The sequence below is a fragment of the Neophocaena asiaeorientalis genome, unplaced genomic scaffold, assembly GCF_003031525.2.
Source record: "Neophocaena asiaeorientalis asiaeorientalis breed wild unplaced genomic scaffold, Neophocaena_asiaeorientalis_V1.1 scaffold190, whole genome shotgun sequence".
NCBI lineage: Eukaryota > Metazoa > Chordata > Mammalia > Artiodactyla > Phocoenidae > Neophocaena > Neophocaena asiaeorientalis.
The window spans coordinates 6,109,832-6,116,357 of record NW_020175017.1 but is presented as its reverse complement, the minus strand read 5'-3'; the positions used below and the strand labels follow the sequence as shown (position 1 = coordinate 6,116,357).

General features: G+C 39.2%; 1 protein-coding gene across 1 annotated transcript in view; it reads left to right on the top strand.

Annotated features, from left to right (window-relative positions):
* Nucleotides 1–264: 264 nt before the first annotated feature.
* Nucleotides 265–6,526, top strand: part of MIPOL1 (mirror-image polydactyly 1) — a 306,365-nt gene continuing 300,103 nt past the window's right edge. The window contains exon 1 of the mRNA XM_024762065.1: nucleotides 265–427. The gene's annotated coding sequence lies outside the window, so the exon portion shown is untranslated. The remainder of the gene's footprint in view (nucleotides 428–6,526) is intronic.

Below are 6,526 nucleotides of genomic sequence, written 5' to 3'. Positions count from 1 at the left end.
GAATGCGTCCGTCGTCTCAGACCTGACAACCGTAGCGCCCTGCGGAGCAGCCGAGGGGAGACTACTAACACCGCCTTCTTACTTCCTGAAACTCCAGCGAAGACTTCCCAAGCTCGCTCAGTTGCCCAGAGGCCCCGCCCCGCCCCACGTCCCTAGTGGTGCGGCACGCGCATGCCCGGTGCGCGCCGCCTGCCCCCGCCCGGCGCCTGCTCCAGCTTTTGCTCCCCTTGGGCCCCCTCGCGCGGCAGGCGGCTGGCTCCCTCCCCGGTCGCAGCCCGTGGGGACGTTCGCAGGCGCACGGGAGAGCCCCGGCTGGGAGGATCCGAGTGAGCGTCGATTGGTTGACGTGGTGCCTGCGCGTCGGGCCTGAGAAAGTCTGGGCGAGCGCGCAGAGTCGGCTCCTGTGGCGGTGCGGGGCGCATCTCAGGTAAACGGGCAGGGTAGGAGGTTTGGGCGACCGGAGAAAAGGAGTGGGTTGAGGCCAGACCTGGAATTTCCGGCCGTAGCCCCCTTGGAGAAGGGGCCGCGCAGAAACTGCACCCGGTGAAGGTTGGCCCCGTGCGGCCGGGAGTGATGAGGCTCCCTCGAAGGTCAGCATCGTGGGGTCCTCCGGTCTTCTTTCTGGGCATGATTTCGGCATCATCCCCTGTTTCCTGTTACAAGAGTTCTGCAGCTGAGCATATATTCAAGGGTGTAGGTTTTTGTTTGTTTGCTTTTCCCTTAAGAGGCAGTGAATTGGAGGGTTCAGGTCCTGGCTCAAGCTATGATTGACTCTGCCCTTGAGAGTCACTCATTCGCTTTGTATTTCAGGTCTCGCACTTGTAAGTTTTGGCAAAGAATGTGTGCTTCTTTAGGCACGCTGAGCCATGCTGTACAAAGGTACTGTTAGAATTTTGGGGGGTTCACAATGTCTCTGGGCCCACATTTCGCTGACTGGAAGGTGACACCACCCGACAGTCATTTGTGAAGTACTTTAAGCTCAATGGATGAAAGGAACTGGATAAGCGCAAGATAACAGCGTTATTAGACAAGGATGTCGTAGAAAGAAAAAACTTTCCACAAGAACAGGCTTTTTGAAAAGCTCCTTTGAACATTTTATGCAGATTAAATCACAGTGGTAGTAGACAAAGGTGAGCCAAAACAAAGGGCCAAACAAAACAACATTTTAAGGAGGTTTTTCTTTTTTTTTTTTTTTTCCTTCCCCAGATAACTTTCACGATAACAAGTTACTGGCTTTTCAAAGTTTCTCCTTGGGATCTAGTGTGGAACTAACCTAAAATGACAGTTACATAAACGTGGGTATCCTGTGCAATAGTATACCAAGAGAATTAATTAAAACAAAGCTCCTTTCTATATAAGGTAACAGGAATTAAGGTATCTCATTGGGGAGAGGTATGATGGCAAATCTGAAAAGTGAACGAGAGATGTACACAATTTTCCTTCAAAGGCATAGAGTTTGTAGGTATGTTTCTAGTGTGTTAATTATTAAAGCATAATAGACACACAGAAAAGTGCATGAATCATAAGTGTACAGCTCATTGAATTTTCACAAAGTGTGCATATCCAAGAAAAAACATTACTTGCATCCTAGAAGCCTCACTTTGTGTCTCCTTTCCAAAGGTAACCATTATCTCAATTTCTGACATCATCAATGAATTTACTTATTATTGACTTTATATAAATAGTAGTCCTTTATAGTCCTTTGTGTCTCACTTTTGCTCAATATTATATTCATGAGATTTATACAAGTTATGTAGCAGTATTCCATCCATTTTTGGGGTATTACCAGTAGGGCTGCTATGAACATTTTTTGTAAGTACTTTGGTGAACATATGTATACATTTCTGTTGGATGTATACCTACTGGTGAAATGCCTATATTATAGGATACGCAAATATGTATTTCTGGTATACACTACGAAAAAGTTGTTCAAATTAGTTGTCAGTTAACACTCCTGTTATCAGTATTTGAGAATTTTGGCTCCTGCACATGGTTGAAACATTTAGCATTGTCCTTTTCATTTTACCCATTCTGGTGGGTAGTGATATCACATTGGGGTTTTTCCCTAATTCCCATAATGACTAATGATATTTAACACCTCTTCATATGTCTACGTATTGGCCATTTGGATATCTCCATTGGCAGGGGTTATCAAATTTTCTGTAAAGGGCTGGGTAGTTAATATAGGCAGTCTTGCTTTGAAGAGTTTCAGTTAAAGCAGTCCTAGCTAGGACTGCCTGTATTTTAGGCTTTGCAGGCCATATACAGTCTCTGTTGTATTTTCTTTCTTCCTTCTTTCCTTTTTTTTGCCTTCCTGTTTGCTTGCTTCCCTGCCTACCTTCCCTTCTTTCCTCCCTCCCTCCCTCCCTCCCTTTCTGTTTTCTTTAACTTCCTTCCTTCCTTCCTTCATTTCATCCTTTGCTAACCACTACTATGTTGAAAAATAACTGTTCATAAATGACCATTTGATCTTCTGCTCATTGTTGGTGACATCATTAGATGGGGCTATATTGGAAAAGTATAAATACATAATAGTACTAAGTAATGTGTGCTGTAGTGTCTTGGTGTTAAATTTCAAATCTCTAAACATACTTCCTTTGCTTTTTATCAGTTTTACCTTGAGAATAATTAGAGACCTATTTGAGACTTCTCTAAATTGTTCTATTGCTCCTACTATCTCCCATCCCTTTAAAGCTGACAAACAAAAAAGAGGTTAAGAAGCAAGAAAAGAAAGGAAATACAACCCTTTGTTGATTTGCATAAAAGGCTAAGAAAGAGATGAATATGCAGGCAGTTGTCGACACTGAGTAAAAGTATAAAAAAGCATACCTACTTTTTGCAATACTTTGAGTTGGATATTGTCTTTTGAGCGGTTCCATCATGAGATGGCTTGATTGAAATTTATATCTACTCTATTGAGTATGCTCATAATGTAGGAAGTAACAGTCAGTGGCTTGGGCCATGAAACTCAACTGTGGCACCCCTGCCCAAGTTGGAGATACTCTCTTCCTTAAATGCCCCATTGGGCTGTCCAGTTCATCTTCTCTTACTTTTGGTCCCCTGCCTTTCACTCAGCACCAAAAGTACCCAAAAAATTTTTGAAAATATGTTAACATTTTTAGCTAACACTTTCTTTTTTTTAGATGGCTTATAGAAGTGAATTTAGGTATATACTTAGATATATGCTAACACTAATGAGAGACTTGGGGCAGTCTCCATAAATGTGATGTTTTCTTTAAGATGGATGATCTTGCTTGATTGTTATGCAGACACAGATTTAAGATAACCACTGGGCCCCAGTTTCCACCACCAGCCCACTAGGGTCCTTAAGCCTTTCTTATATAGAAATTTTGGATCCAGTTGTGCATTGATTTATGTGTGCATATATACACACACATATTTTGACTAATACAAATGCCTTTCTGCTTTATAATTGCCACACACAACAGTCGTACTTATATGCAATGTTTTCACTGCACTATTTGCACCAGAGTTTGAGTCATTACAAATTATTATGGCTGGTAAAGGGTTTATACTGGTGGAGGGGATTCTCTGACAAGTGAAAACCGCCTCCCACCCCCACCTGATATAGGAGCAAATAGGGTATTTATGTAGTAGAAATGTGTAATGATACTAGATCCTGATTGATGCTTCTGTGTTCATCAGGATATATCTGTCAGTTCAGTTGTTGTCATTAGCTTCCTCGAGTACCTGCTCCCATGGACGTTGCCTTCGTTGCGTGCATTGCCATTGTTGACCTCTGGGACTGTCCATATTCCAGGATTCCAGTGGGGACAAACCTTGCCCTTTCTGGTTGCAGTTTCTATTTTTAGATACTTCATTTAAGTTATACTTAATCTTGTTTACTTCGTTTAAGGTGAGACTATATTTCTCTGCTATGATCTATTATCTGTTGCTTTCATACTTTTTTTCCAGCAAATACCCTTATTACTAATATGTCCAGATACCTGGGACTGGGGATGGGCAGAGTATAGTTCAATTTCATCTCACATGCCACCTACAGAGATAGCTTTATGGTTTGATGAGAGAAAAAGATATCTTGCACAACATTATCCAATTCTGGCTGCTCTTGTTAGTACTATTATTCTCTCTTCCTTTTGAATTTATTGGATTTTGAGACTGTTATAAAGAAAGGATAGTGTTGTTTTAGGGCATTAATTGCAAAAGGTATACGTTACAGTGCAAAGAGCACTGAGCATAAAAGAATGAGGGTGGTTTACTACCTGTCTGTGTTAACCCTTCCTGCAAGTCAGCTCTCTTTTGTAAAGTGAGGCATTTTGACCAAGTATTTCTAATCCTGGGTAATCCTTTCCAAAAGACACAGTAGAGAAATACAGGATTTAGAATTTAAGTAACGCCTGAGGTCATTTAGGCTGCCCTCTCAGTTTTTTCCAGTGAAAATATTAAGGCCTTGAGAGATTGTGTATAGTCCCATAGTTACTAGAATCTAGTTATAACTTTTTATTCCAGTTGCTTTTTCCATTATGCTGCTTATGATAGGCGGCCTTCTAAGATAACCCTGTATCTGTGTAGTCACAGTCTTGTGTAATCCCTTTCCCTTGACTGCAGACTAGACCTTGTATTAGAATATGGCGAAAGTGGTGGGATATCACGTATGAGATTAGATTATAAAAGACTATAATTTCCTTTTTTCTGGCGCACTCTTGTTGCTCACTTTGATGAAGCCACCTGCCATATCATGAGTTGACCTATAGATAGCCTCACCCATCAAGGAATTGAGGGGAGCCTTTGGCCAGTAGCCTGTGCAGACCAACACCCCCCTAGGAACTGAATCCTGCCAACAACCACTGACAGAAGTTGGGAGATAGTGTCCCAGTTAAGCTTTGAGATGACTGTCGCCCTGGCTGTCACTGTGGCCGCAACCTTGTGAGAGACTCTGAACTGAGAACCTAACTGAGCAACACCCAATTCCTCAGAAACTATGAGATAACAAATGTGCATTGTTTTAAGCTGCTAAGTTTTGGGGTGGTTTATTAGGTAGCAATAGCTAACCAATAAAGTGCTCTTACTAATTTCAGAAAATATTTAGTAAAAGGAATAATTCTCCTTGAAGTTTTTTATAAACATAGCTTCAATATGTTTTTATCATCTTAAACATATTTGAGGATATTATTTTTACCGTTGTGCAGAGAAATATTAACCATTTAACTATTCTATGTTTGTTTTAACTTAATTTCTAGGTATTTGTTTTTCTCAAAAATGGCAACATAAAGAGAGATTACTTTGAAGGTTGCTTTGGTTTGGTGTTTCATTAAATTGGGTAATCATGGGACAAACTTACCACAGAACTGCTTTTGGCAATTGGTACGAGCACCTCTGATTCAGATATTGTCTGTATTGAAGGTCTTTTTAATTTCGATTTTATACTGCTTGGGATGTAGATAGCCAGGTAGTCTGCTCTTATTTATCTGGAGTTTTGCATTAGGATGATTTGAGTATGTATACATATTATTTTGAGAATTGCCTTTAGTATCCCTTGATTTATAAGTTTTGGAAGCTACTAGAGTACAACAGGGATGATTTTACTGGAACCCTTGATCCTGAATCTTGTTTTATTTTTCTGTTGGAGCTTACCAGCTTCTCATCTTCATAGTTTTATCTTGAGGTTTTTGCTACTGTGGAACAAGTTTTGAAAAACTGAAAAAAAAAAATAAATGAGTATATAAATAAATAATATAGATCAGTTAACTTTTAAATATCTTTATTGTGAAATCCAATACATGTAAAAAAGAAGTATATAAATATATGTGGACAGTTCAATGAATAAATAAAAAGTTAATACCCATGTAACTACCATCAGATATTTTCAATTGAATAATCGTTGAAATGAGCTTTGTATCTGGCTTTTTAAAAAATGTTGTATGAGTATGACTCTGTGTGTGTGTGATGTAACTTCTGCAATTGATGGGTACAGTGCTTTATATGTGACTAGTAGGTGAAGTTTGTTAATGCTGTTGTTAAAATCTTCTCTTTCCTTACTGATTTGTATGTGTGTGTGTGTATGTGTGTATGTGTGTATACATGCGCACACCTGTGCTTGATTGTCAGTTACTGACAATTTACTATGTGTTAAATCTCGCTGTGTAATTTTGGATTCTACGTCTCCCTAGGAGTTTTCTGTCAATTTTTGACTTATTTATTTTGAAGTCATGTTATTAGAAGCATAGTCAACTTTCTAATTAGTCTATCTTCCTATGAATTGAACCTTTGTTCCATGAAGAAGTGTTCCTTTTTAATCTGTAGTAATGCTGTTTGTTTTAATGTCTAATCTGATTTTTTAAAAACTATTTTGAAATAATTTTAGACTTCCTGAAAAGTTGCAAAAATAGTACAGATAGTTCCTGTAAACCTTTCACCCTGCTTCTAATGTTAACACAATGTATAATCATAGTACAATTATCAAAACCAAGAAATTAATACTGTTACAATACTAGTCACTATACATTTTTTTTTTTTTTTTTTTTTTTGCTCTATAATTTTTTTA